The following is a 17,252-nucleotide window of genomic DNA, read 5'->3' as shown; positions in this document are numbered from 1 at the left end:
CCACGGGAACCGGACTTCTCCCCATACCTACAGGAACCACGGGGACCGATCTCCCCTGCCCCATACCTACAGGAACCACGGGGACCGGTTTCTCCCCCATACCTACAGGAATCACGGGGACCGGACTCTCCCGCATACCTACGGGAACCTCGGGGACCGGACTTCCCCCATACCTACAGGAACCACGGGGACCGGTCTCTCCCGCATACCTACAGGAACCACGGGGACTGGTCTTCCCCCATACCTACGGGAACCTCGGGGACCGGTCTTCCCCCATACCTACGGGAACCTCGGGGACAGGTCTTCCCCCATACCTACAGGATTCACGGGGACCGGTCTTCCCCCATACCTACAGGAACCACGGGGACCGGTCTCCCCCCCATACCTACAGGAACCACGGGGACCAGTCTCTCCCACATACCTACAGGAACCACGGGAACCGGACTTCTCCCCATACCTACAGGAACCACGGGGACCGATCTCCCCTGCCCCATACCTACAGGAACCACGGGGACCGGACTCTCCCCCCATACCTACACGAACCACGGGGACCGGACTCTCCCCCATACCTACAGGAACCATGGGGACCGGTTTCTCCCACATACCTACAGGAACCACGGGGACCGGTTTATCCCGCATACCTATAGGAACCACGGGGACCGTTCTCTCCCCCGTACCTACAGGAACCTCGGGGACCGGTCTCCTCCCCATACCTACAGGAACCACGGGACCAGTCCCTCCCGCATACCTACAGGAAGCACGCGGACCGGTTTCTCCCCCATACCTACAGGAACCACGGGGACTGGGCTCTCTCCCATACCTACAGGATCCATGGAGACCGGTCTCTCTCCCATACCTACAAGAACTCGGGGACCGGTCTTCCCCCATACCTATGGGATCCATGGGGACTGGTCTCTCCCGCATACCTACAGGATCCACGGGGACCCGTTTCTCCTGCATACCTAAGGGAAACAGGGCGACCGCCTCTCCACCATACATATAGGAACCACAGGGACCGGTCTCTCCCGCATACCTACAGGAAGCACGGGGACCAGTCTCAACCTATACCTACAGGAACCACGGGGACCGGTCCCTCCCCCATACCAACAGGAATCACGGGGACCGGTCTCTCCCCCATACCTAAGGAACCATGGGGACTGGGCTCTCCCCCATACCTACAGGAACCACGGAGACCGGTCTCTCCCCCATACCTACAAGAACCTTGGGGACCGGTCTTCCCCCATACCTACGGGATCCACGGGGACTGGTCTCTCCTGCATACCTACAGGACCCACGGGGACCCGTCTCTCCTGCATACCTAAGGGAAACAGGGGGACCGCCTCTCCACCATACCTATAGGAACCACAGGGATAGGTCTATCCCGCATACCTACAGGAAATACGGGGACCGGTTTCCGCCCGAAAATTACAGGAACCACGGGGACCGGTTTCCGCCCCAAACTTACATGAACCACGGGGACCGGTCTCCCTCCACATACCTAGAGGAACCACGGGGAACGAACTCTCCCCCCATACCTACACGAACCACGGGGACCGGTCTCTCCCCCATACCTACAGGAACCATTTGGATCGGTTTCTCCCACATACCTACAGGAACCACAGGGACTGGTCTTCCCCGCCACATGCCTACAGGAAACACGGGGACTGGTCTCTCCCGCATACCTACAGGAACCTCGGGGACTGGTCTCCCCCCAATACCTACAGGAACCACGGGTCCGGTCTCTCCCGCATACCTATAGGAACCTCGAGGACTGGTCTTCCCCCATACCTACATGAACCACGGGGACCGGTTTCTCCCGCATACCTACAGGAACCACGGGGACCGGTCTCTCCCGCGTACCTACAGGAACCACGGGGACCGGTCTCTTCCCATACTTATAGGAGCTATGGGGACCGGTCTCTTCCGCATACCTACAGGAACCACGGGGACCGGTCTCTCCCCCACAGCTACAGGAACCACGGGGACCGGTCTCTCCCGCATACCTACAGGAACCACAGGGACCGGTCTCTCCCCCATACCTACAAGAACCTCGGGGACCGGTCTTCCCCCATACCTACAGGAACCACGGGGACTGGGCTCTCCCCCATACCTACAGGAACCACGGAGACCGGTCTCTCCCCCATACCTACAAGAACCTCGGGGACCGGATTTCCCCCATATTTACGGGATCCACGGGTACTGGTCTCTCCCGCATACCTACAGGATCCACGGAGACCCTTCTCTCCTGCATACCTAAGGGAAACAGGGGGACCGCCTCTCCACCATACCTATAGGAAACACAGGGAACTGGTCTCTCCCCCATACCTACAGGAACCACGGAGACCGGTCTCTCCCACATACCTACAGGAACCACGGGGACCGGTTTCTCCCAAATACCTACACGAACCACGGGGACCGGTCTCTCCCCCCAATACCTACAGAAACCACGGGGACTGGTGTCTCCCACATACCTACAGGAACCTCGGGGACTGGGCTCCCCCCCATACCTACATGATCCACGGGGACCGGTCTCTCCCGCATACCTACAGGAACCAAGGGGACCGGTCTCTCCCCAATACCTACAGGATCCACGGGGTCTGGTCTCTCCCGCATACCTACAGGAACCACGGGGACCCGTCTATCCTGCATACCTAAGGGAAACAGGGGGACAGGCCTCTCCACCATACCTATAGGAACCACGGGGACCGAACTCTCCCGCATACCTACAAGAACCACGGGGACCGGTTTCTCCCCATACCTACAGGAACCACGGGGACCGGTTTTTCCGGATACCTACAGGAACCACGGGTACCAGTGTCCGACCCACAACTACAAAAACCATGGGGACCGGTCTCCCCCCCCATACCTACAGGAACCAGGGGGCCGGTCTCTCCCGAATACCTACGGGAACCTCGGGGACCGGACTTCCCCCATACCTACAGGAACCACGGGGACCGGTCTCTCCCGCATACCTACAGGAACCACGGGGACTGGTCTTCCCCCATACCTACGGGAACCTCGGGGACCGGTCTTCCCCCATACCTATGGGAACCTCGGGGACAGGTCTTCCCACATACCTACAGGATTCACGGGGACCGGTCTTCCCCAATACCTACAGGAACCACGGGGACCGGTCTCACCCCCATACCTACAGGAACCACGGGGACCAGTCTCTCCCACATACCTACAGGAACCATGGGGACCGATCTCCCCTGCCCCATACCTACAGGAACCACGGGGACCGGACTCTCCCCCATACCTACAGGAACCATGGGGACCGGTTTCTCCCACATACCTACAGGAACCACGGGGACCGGTTTATCCCGCATACCTACAGGACCACGGGGACCGTTCTCTCCCCCATACCTACAGGAACCTCGGGGACCGGTCTCCTCCCCATACCTACAGGAACCACGGGACCGGTCTCTCCCGCATACCTACAGGAAGCACGCGGACCGGTTTCTCCCACATACCTACAGGAACCACGGGGACCGGTTTATCCCGCATACCTACAGGAACCACGGGGACCGTTCTCTCCCCCATACCTACAGGAACCTCGGGGACCGGTCTCCTCCCCATACCTACAGGAACCACGGGACCGGTCTCTCCCGCATACCTACAGGAAGCACGCGGACCGGTTTCTCCCCCATACCTACAGGAACCACGGGGACTGGGCTCTCTCCCATACCTACAGGAACCAGGGAGACCGGTCTCTCCCCCATACCTACAAGAACTCGGGGACCGGTCTTCCCCCATACTTATGGGATCCATGGGGACTGGTCTCCCGCATACCTACAGGATCCACGGGGACCCGTTTCTCCTGCATACCTAAGGGAAACAGGGGACCGCCTCTCCACCATACATATAGGAACCACAGGGACCGGTCTCTCCCGCATACCTACAGGAAGCACGGGGACCAGTCTCAACCTATACCTACAGGAACCACGGGGACCGGTCCCTCCCCCATACCAACAGGAATCACGGGGACCGGTCTCTCCCCCATACCTAAGGAACCACGGGGACTGGGCTCTCCCTCATACCTACAGGAACCACGGAGACCGGTCTCTTCCCCATACCTACAAGAACCTTGGGGACCGGTCTTCCCCCATACCTACGGGATCCACGGGGACTGGTCTCTCCTGCATACCTACAGGATCCACGGGGACCCGTCTCTCCTGCATACCTAAGGGAAACAGGGGGACTGCCTCTCCACCATACCTATAGGAACCACAGGGATAGGTCTATCCCGCATACCTACAGGAAATACGGGGACCGGTTTCCGCCCGAAAATTACAGGAACCACGGGGACCGGTTTCTGCCCCAAACTTAAACGAACCACGGGGACCGGTCTCCCTCCACATACCTAGAGGAACCACGGGGAACGAACTCTCCCCCCATACCTACACGAACCACGGGGACCGGTCTCTCCCCCATACCTACAGGAACCATTTGGACCGGTTTCTACCACATACCTACAGGAACCACAGGGACTGGACTTCCCCCCCGCATGCCTACAGGAAACACGGGGACTGGTCTCTCCCGCATACCTACAGGAACCTCGGGGACTAGTCTCCCCCCAATACCTACAGGAACCACGGGGACGGTTCTCTCCCACATACCTACAGGAACCTCGGGGACCGGTCTCACCCCCATACCTACAGGAACCACGGGTGCGGTCTCTCCCGCATACCTACAGGAACCACGGGGACCGGTCTCTTCCCATACCTACATGAACCACGGGGACCGGTTTCTCCCGCATACCTACAGGAACCACGGGGACTGGTCTCTTCCCATACTTATAGGAGCTACGGGGACTGGTCTCTTCCGCATACCTACAGGATCCACGGGGACTGGTCTCTCCCCCACAGCTACAGGAACCACGGGGACCGATCTCTCCCGCATACCTACAGGAACCACAGGGACCGGTCTCTCCCCCATACCTACAAGAACCTCGGGGACCAGTCTTCCCCCATACCTACAGGAACCACGGGGAATGGGCTCTCCCCCATACCTACAGGAACCACGGAGACCGGTCTCTCCCCCATACCTACAAGAACCTCGGGGACCGGACTTCCCCCATATTTACGGGATCCACGGGTACTGGTCTCTCTGGCATACCTACAGGATCCACGGGGACCCGTCTCTCCTGCATACCTAAGGGAAACAGGGGGACCGCCTCTCCACCATACCTATAGGTACCACAGGGACCGGTATATCCCGCATACCTACAGGAACCACGGGGACCGGTTTCTGCCTGAAAATTACAGGAACCACGGGGACCGGTCTTCCCCCCATACCTACAGGAACCACGGGGACCAGTCTCTCCCACATACCTACAGGAACCACGGGAACCGGACTTCTCCCCATACCCACAGGAACCACGGGGACCGATCTCCCCTGCCCCATACCTACAGGAACCACGGGGACCGGTTTCTCCCCCATACCTACAGGAATCACGGGGACCGGTCTCTCCCGCATACCTACGGGAACCTCGGGGACCGGACTTCCCCCATACCTACAGGAACCACGGGGACCGGTCTCTCCCGCATACCTACAGGAACCACGGGGACTGGTCTTCCCCCATACCTACGGGAACCTCGGGGACCGGTCTTCCCCCATACCTACGGGAACCTCGGGGACAGGTCTTCCCCCATACCTACAGGATTCACGGGGACCGGTCTTCCCCCATACCTACAGGAACCACGGGGACCGGTCTCCCCCCCATACCTACAGGAACCACGGGGACCAGTCTCTCCCACATACCTACAGGAACCACGGGAACCGGACTTCTCCCCATACCTACAGGAACCACGGGGACCGATCTCCCCTGCCCCATACCTACAGGAACCACGGGGACCGGACTCTCCCCCCATACCTACACGAACCACGGGGACCGGACTCTCCCCCATACCTACAGGAACCATGGGGACCGGTTTCTCCCACATACCTACAGGAACCACGGGGACCGGTTTATCCCGCATACCTATAGGAACCACGGGGACCGTTCTCTCCCCCGTACCTACAGGAACCTCGGGGACCGGTCTCCTCCCCATACCTACAGGAACCACGGGACCGGTCCCTCCCGCATACCTACAGGAAGCACGCGGACCGGTTTCTCCCCCATACCTACAGGAACCACGGGGACTGGGCTCTCTCCCATACCTACAGGATCCATGGAGACCGGTCTCTCTCCCATACCTACAAGAACTCGGGGACCGGTCTTCCCCCATACCTATGGGATCCATGGGGACTGGTCTCTCCCGCATACCTACAGGATCCACGGGGACCCGTTTCTCCTGCATACCTAAGGGAAACAGGGCGACCGCCTCTCCACCATACATATAGGAACCACAGGGACCGGTCTCTCCCGCATACCTACAGGAAGCACGGGGACCAGTCTCAACCTATACCTACAGGAACCACGGGGACCGGTCCCTCCCCCATACCAACAGGAATCACGGGGACCGGTCTCTCCCCCATACCTAAGGAACCATGGGGACTGGGCTCTCCCCCATACCTACAGGAACCACGGAGACCGGTCTCTCCCCCATACCTACAAGAACCTTGGGGACCGGTCTTCCCCCATACCTACGGGATCCACGGGGACTGGTCTCTCCTGCATACCTACAGGACCCACGGGGACCCGTCTCTCCTGCATACCTAAGGGAAACAGGGGGACCGCCTCTCCACCATACCTATAGGAACCACAGGGATAGGTCTATCCCGCATACCTACAGGAAATACGGGGACCGGTTTCCGCCCGAAAATTACAGGAACCACGGGGACCGGTTTCCGCCCCAAACTTACATGAACCACGGGGACCGGTCTCCCTCCACATACCTAGAGGAACCACGGGGAACGAACTCTCCCCCCATACCTACACGAACCACGGGGACCGGTCTCTCCCCCATACCTACAGGAACCATTTGGACCGGTTTCTCCCACATACCTACAGGAACCACAGGGACTGGTCTTCCCCGCCACATGCCTACAGGAAACACGGGGACTGGTCTCTCCCGCATACCTACAGGAACCTCGGGGGCTGGTCTCCCCCCAATACCTACAGGAACCACGGGGACGGTTCTCTCCCACATACCTACAGGAACCTCGGGGACCGGTCTCACCCCCATACCTACAGGAACCACGGGTGCGGTCTCTCCCGCATACCTACAGGAACCTCGAGGACCGGTCTCCCCCCATACCTACATGAACCACGGGGACCGGTTTCTCCCGCATAACTACAGGAACCACGGGGACCGGTCTCTCCCGCATACCTACAGGAACCACGGGGACCAGTCTCTTCCCATACTTATAGGAGCTACGGGACCGGTCTCTTCCGCATACCTACAGGAACCACGGGGACTGGTCTCTCCCCCACAGCTACAGGAACCACGGGGACCGATCTCTCCCGCATACCTACAGGAACCACAGGGACCGGTCTCTCCCCCCATACCTACAAGAACCTCGGGGACCGGTCTTCCCCATACCTACAGGAACCACGGGGACTCGGCTCTCCCCCATACCTACAAGAACCTCGGGGACCGGACTTCCCCCATATTTACGGGATCCACGGGTACTGGTCTCTCCCGCATACCTACAGGATCCACGGGGACCCGTCTCTCCTGCATACCTAAGGGAAACAGAAGGACCGCCTCTCCACCATACCTATAGGAAACACAGGGAACTGGTCTCTCCCCCATACCTACAGGAACCACGGGGACCGATCTCTCCCCCAATACTTACAGGAACCACGGGGACCGGACTCTCCCCCCATACCTACACGAACCACGGGGACCGGTCTCTCCCCCCATACCTACACGAACCACGGGGACCAGTGTTCCCCCATACCTACAGAAACCACGGGGACCGGTCTCCCCCCCATACCTACAGGAACCAAGGGGACTGGTTTCCCCACCATACCTACAGGAACCACGGGGACTGGTGTCTCCCGCATACCTACAGGAACCTCGGGGACTGGGCTCCCCCCCATACCTACAGGAACCACGGGGACCGGTCTCTCCCCAATACCTACAGGATCCACGGGGACTGGTCTCTCCCGCATACCTACAGGAACCACGGGGACCCGTCTATCCTGCATACCTAAGGGAAACAGGGGGACAGGCCTCTCCACCATACCTATAGGAACCACGGGGACCAGTCTCTCCCCCATACCTACAGGAACCATGGGGACTGGTCTCTCCCGCATACCTACAGGAACCAAGGGGTCCGTCTCTCCTGCATACCTAAGGGAAACTGGGGGACCGGCCTCTCCATCATACCTATAGGAACCACGGGGACCGGACTCTCCCGCATACCTACAGGAACCACGGGGACCGGTTTCTCCCCATACCTACAGGAACCACGGGGACCGGTTTTTCCAGATACCTACAGGAACCACGGGTACCAGTGTCCGACCCACAACTACAGAAACCATGGGGACCGGTCTCAACCCCCATTCCTACAGGAACCACGGGGAACGGTCTCTCCCCCCATACCTACAGGAACCACGGGGACCAGTTTCTCCCCCATACCTACAGGAACCACGGTGAGCGGTCTCTCCCCCATACCTATGGGAACCACGGGGACCGGTTTCTCTGGCATACCTACAGGAACCATGGGATCCGGTTTCTCCCACATACCTACAGGAACCATGGGGACCGGTCTCCCCCCCATTCCTACAGGAACCACGGGGACCGGTCTCTCCCCCATACCTACAAGAACCTCGGGGACCGGTCTTCCCCCATACCTACGGGATCCACGGGGACTGGGCTCTCCCGCATACCTACAGGATCCACGGGGACCCGTCTCTCCTGCATACCTAAGGGAAACAGGGGGACCGCCTCTCCACCATACCTATAGGTACCACAGGGACCGGTATATCCCGCATACCTACAGGAACCACGGGGACCGGTTTCTGCCTGAAAATTACAGGAACCACGGGGACCGGTTTCCGCCCCAAACTTACACGAACCACGGGGACCGGTCTCCCTCCAAATACCTAGAGGAACCACGGGGACCAGACTCTCCCCCCATACCTACACGAACCACGGGGACCGGTCTCTCCCCCATACCTACAGGAACCATGGGGACCGGTTTCTCCCACATACCTACAGGAACCACGGGGACTGGACTTCCTCCCCGCATACCTACAGGAACCACGGGGACCGGTCTCTCCCGCATACCTACAGGAACCTCGGGGACTGGTCTCTCCCGCATACCTACAGGAACCACGGGGACTGGTTTCTCCCGCATACCTACAGGAAACACGGGGACGGTTCTCTCCCACATACCTACAGGAACCATGGGGACCGGTTTCTGCCACATACCTACAGGAACCACATGGACCGGTGTCTCCTGCATACCTACAGGAACCACGGGGACCGGTCTCCGCCCCACACCTACACAAACCATGGGGACCGGTCTCCCTCCCCATACCTACAGGAACCACGAGAACGGTCTCTCCCCTATACCTACAGGAACCACGGGATCCGGTTTCTTCCCAATACCTATAGGAACCACGGGGACCGGACTCTCCCGCATACCTACAGGAACCACGGGGACCGGTTTCTCCCCATACCTACAGGAACCACGGGGACCGGTTTTTCCAGATACCTACAGGAACCACGGGTACCAGTGTCCGACCCACAACTACAGAAACCATGGGGACCGGTCTCCCCCCCCCCCCATTCCTACAGGAACCACGGGGAACGGTCTCTCCCCCCATACCTACAGGAACCACGGGGACCAGTTTCTCCCCCATACCTACAGGAACCACGGTGAGCGGTCTCTCCCCCATACCTACGGGAACCACGGGGACCGGTTTCTCTGGCATACCTACAGGAACCATGGGATCCGGTTTCTCCCACATACCTACAGGAACCATGGGGACCGGTCTCCCCCCCATTCCTACAGGAACCACGGGGACCGGTCTCTCCCCCATACCTACAAGAACCTCGGGGACCGGTCTTCCCCCATACCTACGGGATCCACGGGGACTGGGCTCTCCCGCATACCTACAGGATCCACGGGGACCCGTCTCTCCTGCATACCTAAGGGAAACAGGGGGACCGCCTCTCCACCATACCTATAGGTACCACAGGGACCGGTATATCCCGCATACCTACAGGAACCACGGGGACCGGTTTCTGCCTGAAAATTACAGGAACCACGGGGACCGGTTTCCGCCCCAAACTTACACGAACCACGGGGACCGGTCTCCCTCCAAATACCTAGAGGAACCACGGGGACCAGACTCTCCCCCCATACCTACACGAACCACGGGGACCGGTCTCTCCCCCATACCTACAGGAACCATGGGGACCGGTTTCTCCCACATACCTACAGGAACCACGGGGACTGGACTTCCTCCCCGCATACCTACAGGAACCACGGGGACCGGTCTCTCCCGCATACCTACAGGAACCTCGGGGACTGGTCTCTCCCGCATACCTACAGGAACCACGGGGACCGGTTTCTCCCGCATACCTACAGGAAACACGGGGACGGTTCTCTCCCACATACCTACAGGAACCATGGGGACCGGTTTCTGCCACATACCTACAGGAACCACATGGACCGGTGTCTCCTGCATACCTACAGGAACCACGGGGACCGGTCTCCGCCCCACACCTACACAAACCATGGGGACCGGTCTCCCTCCCCATACCTACAGGAACCACGAGAACGGTCTCTCCCCTATACCTACAGGAACCACGGGATCCGGTTTCTTCCCAATACCTACAGGAACCACGGGGACCGGTCTCTCCCCAATACCTACAGGAACCACCGAGACCGGTCTCTCCCCTATACCTACAGGAACCACGGGGACCGGTTTCTTCCCCACACCTACATTAACCACGGGGACCGGTCTCTCCCCCATACCTACAGGAACCACCAAGACCGGTCTCTCCCCCATAACTACAGGAACAACGGGGACCGGTCTCTCGCCCATACCTACAGGAACTACGGGGACCGGTTTCTCCCACATACCTACAGGAACCACGGGGACCGGTCTCTCCCCCATACCTACAAGAACCACGGGAACCGGTTTCTCCCCCATACCTACAGGAACCACGGGGACGGGTCTCTCCCCCATACCTACAGGAACCACGGAGACCGTTCTCTCCCCCATACCTACAGGAATCATGGGGACCGTTGTCTACCCCATACCTACGGGAACCACGGGAGGCGGTTTCTCCCGCATACCTACAGGAACCACGGGGACTGGTTTCTCCCACATACCTAAGGGAACCACGGGGACAGGTCTCTCCCCCCATACCTACAGGAACCATGGGGACCTGTCTCTCCCGCATAACTACAGGAACCACCGGCACCGGTCTCTTACCCATACCTACGGGAACCACGGGGACCCGTTTCCCCTACATACCTACAGGAACCACGGGGACCAGTTTCTCCCGCATTCCTACAGGAACCACGGGGACCGTCAACCCCCCCATACCTGCAGGAACCATGGGGACCGGTCGCCCCCCCATACCTACAAGAACCACGGGGACCGACTCCCCCCGATCCCTACAGGACCACGGGGACCGGTCTCTCCCCCATACCTACAGGAACCACAGGGACTGGTCTCTCCCCAATAACTACAGGAACCACGGGGACCGGTCTCTCCCCCAATACCTACGGGAACCACGGGGACCGGACTCCCCCCCATACCTACGGGAACCACGGGGACCGATTTCTCCAACATACCTATAGGAACCACGGGGACTGGTCTTCTCCCCAAACCTACAGGAACCAACGGGACCGGTCTCTCCCCTCCATACCTACAGGAATGACGGGGTCTGGTCTCCCCCCCATACCTACAGGAACCACGGGGACCGGTCTCTCCCCCATACCTATAGGAACCACCGAGACCGGTCTCTCCCCCATAACTACAGGAACAACGGGGACCGGTCTCTCGCCCATGACTACAGGAAAAACGGGGACCGGTCTCTCGCCCATACCTACTGGAACCACGTGGGACTGCTCTCTCCTGCAAACCTACGTGAACCATGAGGACCAGTTTCCCCCCATAACTATAGGAAGCACTGGGACGCGTCTCTCCCCCAATACCTACAGGAAACATGGGGACCAGTTTCTGCCCCAAACTTACAGAAACCAAGGGGACCTATCTCTCCCCCCATACCTACAGGAACCACGGAAACCGGTCTCAACCCATACCTACAGGAACCATGGGGACCGGTCTCCCCCCCATACCTACAGGAACCACGGGGACCAGTCTCTCCCACATACCTACAGGAACCACGGGAACCGGACTTCTCCCCATACCTACAGGAACCACGGGGACCGGACTCTCCCCCATACCTACAGGAACCATGGGGACCGTTTTCTCCCACATACCTACAGGAACCACGGGGACCGGTTTATCCCGCATACCTACAGGAACCACGGGGACCGGTCTCCTCCCCATACCTACAGGAACCACGGGACCGGTCTCTCCCGCATACCTACAGGAAGCACGCGGACCGGTTTCTCCCCCATACCTACAGGAACCACGGGGACTGTGCTCTCTCCCATACCTACAGGAACCACGGAGACCGGTCTCTCCCCCATACCTACAAGAACTCGGGGACCGGTCTTCCGCCATACCTATGGGATCCATGGGGACTGGTCTCTCCCGCATACCTACAGGATCCACGGGGACCCGTTTCTCCTGCATACCTTAGGGAAACAGGGGGACCGCCTCTCCACCATACATATAGGAACCACAGGGACCGGTCTCTCCCGCATACCTACAGGAAGCACGGGGACCAGTCTCAACCTATACCTACAGGAACCACGGGGACCGGTCCCTCCCCCATTCCTGCAGGAATCACGGGGACCGGTCTTTCCCCCATACCTAAGGAACCATGGGGACTGGGCCCTCCCCCATACCTACAGGAACCACGGAGACCGGTCTCTCCCCCATACCTACAAGAACCTTGGGGACCGGTCTTCCCCCATACCTACGGGATCCACGGGGACTGGTCTCTCCTGCATGCCTACAGGATCCACGGGGACCCGTCTCTCCTGCATACCTAAGGGAAACAGGGGGACCGCCTCTCCACCATACCTATAGGAACCACAGGGATAGGTCTATCCCGCATACCTACAGGAAATACGGGGACCGGTTTCCGCCCGAAAATTACAGGAACCACGGGGACCGGATTCCGCCCCAAACTTACACGAACCACGGGGACCGGTCTCCCTCCACATACCTAGAGGAACCACGGGGAACGAACTCTCCCCCCATACCTACACGAACCACGGGGACCGGTCTCTCCCCCATACCTACAGGAACCATTTGGACCGGTTTCTCCCACATACCTACAGGAACCACAGGGACTGGACTTCCCCCCCACATGCCTACAGGAAACACGGGGACTGGTCTGCCCCGCATACCTACAGGAACCTCGGGGAATGGTCTCTCCCCAATACCTACAGGATCCACAGGGACTGGTCTCTCCCGCATACCTACAGGAACCACGGGGACCCGTCTATCCTGCATACCTAAGGGAAACAGGGGGACAGGCCTCTCCACCATACCTATAGGAACCACGGGGACCAGTCTCTCCCCCATACCTACAGGAACCATGGGGACTGGTCTCTCCCGCATACCTACAGGAACCAAGGGGTCCGTCTCTCCTGCATACCTAAGGGAAACTGGGGGACCGGCCTCTCCATCATACCTATAGGAACCATGGGGACCGGACTCTCCCGCATACCTACAGGAACCACGGGGTCCGGTTTTTCCAGATACCTACAGGAACCATGGGTACCAGTGTCCACCCCACAACTAGAGAAACCATGGGGACTGGTCTCCATCCCATACCTAAAGGAACCACGGGGAACGGTCTCTCCCCCCATACCTACAGGAACCACGGGAACCGGACTTCTCCCCATACCTACAGGAACCACTGGGACCGATCTCCCCTGCCCCATACCTACAGGAACTACGGGGACCGGACTCTCCCCCATACCTACAGGAACCATGGGGACCGGTTTCTCCCACATACCTACAGGAACCACGGGGACCGGTTTATCCCGCATACCTACAGGAACCACGGGGACCGTTCTCTCCCCCATACCTACAGGAACCTCGGGGACCGGTCTCCTCCCCATACCTACAGGAACCACGGGACCGGTCTCTCCCGCATACCTACAGGAAGCACGCGGACCGGTTTCTCCCCAATACCTACAGGAACCACGGGGACTGGGCTCTCTCCCATACCTACAGGAACCACGGAGACCGGTCTCTCCGACATACCTATAAGAACTCGGGGACCGGTCTTCCCCCATACCTATGGGATCCATGGGGACTGGTCTCTCCCGCATACCTACAGGATCCACGGGGACCCGTTTCTCCTGCATACCTAAGGGAAACAGGGGGACCGCCTCTCCACCATACATATAGGAACCACAGGGACCGGTCTCTCCCGCATACCTACAGGAAGCACGGGGACCAGTCTCAACCTATACCTACAGGAACCACGGGGACCGGTCCCTCCCCCATACCAACAGGAATCACGGGGACCGGTCTCTCCCCCATACCTAAGGAACCACGGGGACCGGTCTCTCCCCCATACTTACAGGAACCATGGGGACCGGTCGCTCCCCCATACCTACAGGAACCACGGGGACCAGTCTCTCCACCATACTTACAGGAACCATGGGGACCGGTCTCTCCCCCATACCTACAGGAACCACGGGGACCGGTCTCCCCCCCCATACCTACAGGAACCACGGGGACCCGTCTCTCCCCCATACCTACAGGAACAACGGGGACTGGTCACTTCCGAGTACCTACAGGAACCACGGTGACTGGAGTCCCCCCCCATACCCACAGGAACCACGGGGACTGGTCTCTCCCCATACCTACAGGAACCACGGGGACCGGTCTCTACCCATACCTACAGGAACCACGGGTACCAGTCTCCGCCCCACACCTACAGCAACCATGGGGACCGGTCTTCCCCCGCATACCTACAGGATCCACAGAGACCGGTCTCTCCCCCATACCTGCAGGAACCACGGGGACTGGTTTCTCCCCATACCTACAGGAACACAGGGACAGGTCTCTCCCCCATACCTACAGGAACTATGGGGACCGTTCTCTCCCCCATACCCACAGGAACCAAGGGGACTGGTCTCTCCCCATACCTACAGGAACCACGGGGACCGGTCTCTACCCATACCTACAGGAACCACGGGTACCAGTCTCTGCCCCACACCTACAGCAACCATGGGGACCGGTCTTCCCCCGCATACCTACACGATCCACAGAGACCGGTCTCTCCCCCATACCTGCAGGAACCACGGGGACTGGTTTCTCCCCATACCTACAGGAACCACAGGGACAGGTCTCTCCCCCATACCTACAGGAACTATGGGGACCGTTCTCTCCCCCATACCTACAGGAACGACAGGAACAGGTCTCTCCCCCATACCTACAGGAACCACGGGGACCAGTCTCTCCCCTATACCTACAGGAACCACAGGGACCGGTTTCCCCCTCATACCTACAGGAACCACGGGGACCGGTTTCCCCCCAATACCTAGAGGAACCACGGGGACCGGTCTCCCCCCTCATACCTACAGGAAACATGTGGACCCGTCTCTCCCACATACCTACAGGAACCACGGGGTTCGGTCACAGACGCATACCTACAGGACCACGGGGACTGGACACCGCCCCATATCTACAGGAACCACAGGGACCGGTATGCCCCCCAATACCCACAGGAACAACGGGGAACGGTTTCTACCACATACCTACAGGAACCACGGGGACCGGTATCCCCCCTCCACAAACCTACAGGAACCACGGGGACCGGTCTCTCCCACAAACCTACAGGAACCACGGGGACCGGTCTCTCCCGCATACCTATAGGAACCACGGGCACCGGTCTCTCCCCCATACCTACGGGAACCACGGGGACCCGTTTCTTCTACATACCTACAAGAACCACGCGGACTGGTTTCTCCCGCATACCTACAGGAATCAGGGGACCGTCAACCCCCCCATATCTGCAGGAACCATGGGGACCGGTCTCCCCCCCCAAACCTACAAGAACCACGGGGACCACTCCCCCCGATCCCTACAGGACCACGGCGACCCGTCTCTCCCCCATACCTACAGGAACCACAGGGACCGGTCTTGCCCCCATAACTACAGGAACCACGGGGACCGGTCTCTCCCCCAATACCTATGGGAACCACAGGGACCGGTCTCACCCCATACCTACCTGAACCACGGGGATCAATTACTCCAACATACGTATAGGAACCACGGGGAATGGTCTTCTCCATATACCTACAGGAACCAACGGGACCGGTCTCCCCCATCCATACCTACAGGAACGATGGGGTCTGGTCTCCCCCCCATACCTACAGGAACTACGGGGACCGGTCTCTCCCCCATACCTACAGGAACCTCGGGGACCGGTTTCTCCCGCATACCTACAGAAACCACAGGGACCGGTTTCTCCCGCATACCTACAGGAACCATGGGGACCGGTCTCCCCCCCATTACTACAGAAACCACAGGTCCGGTCTCTCCCGCATATCTACAGGAACCACGGGGACTGGTCTCTCCCGCATACCTAAGGGAAACACGGGGACCGGTCTCTCCCCTATACCTAAAGGAACCACGGGGACCGGTCTCTCCCCAATACCTACAGGAACCACAGAGACCGGTCACTCCCCCATACCTACAGGAATCACGGGGACCGGTCTCTCCCCCATACCTACGGGAACGACGGGGTCCGGTTACTCCCGCACCTACAGGAACTACAGGGACCTGTTTCTCCCACATACCTACAGGAACCATGGGGACCCGTCTCCCCCCTATACCTACAGGAACCACGGGGACTGTTTTCTCCCGCATACCTACAGGAACCACGGGGACAAGTCACATACGCATACCTACAGGACCACGGGGACTGGACTCCCCCCCATACCTACAGGAACCACGGGGACCGGTCTCTCCCCCATACCTACAGGAACCACGGGGACCAGTCTCGCCCTCATAACTACAGGAACCACGGGGACCGGTCTCCCTCCCATACCTATGGGAACCACGGGGACTGGTCTCTCTCCCATACCTACAGGAACCACGGGGACTGGTCTCCACCCATACCTACGGGAACCACGGGGACCGGTTGCTCCCGCATACCTACAGGAAACACGGGGACTGGTTTCCCCCACCATACCTACAGGAAACATGGGGACCCGTCTCTCCCAGATATCTACAG

The sequence above is a fragment of the Lepus europaeus genome, chromosome 5, assembly GCF_033115175.1.
Source record: "Lepus europaeus isolate LE1 chromosome 5, mLepTim1.pri, whole genome shotgun sequence".
NCBI classification, from domain to species: Eukaryota; Metazoa; Chordata; class Mammalia; order Lagomorpha; family Leporidae; genus Lepus; species Lepus europaeus.
This window is presented reverse-complemented; position numbering follows the sequence as displayed.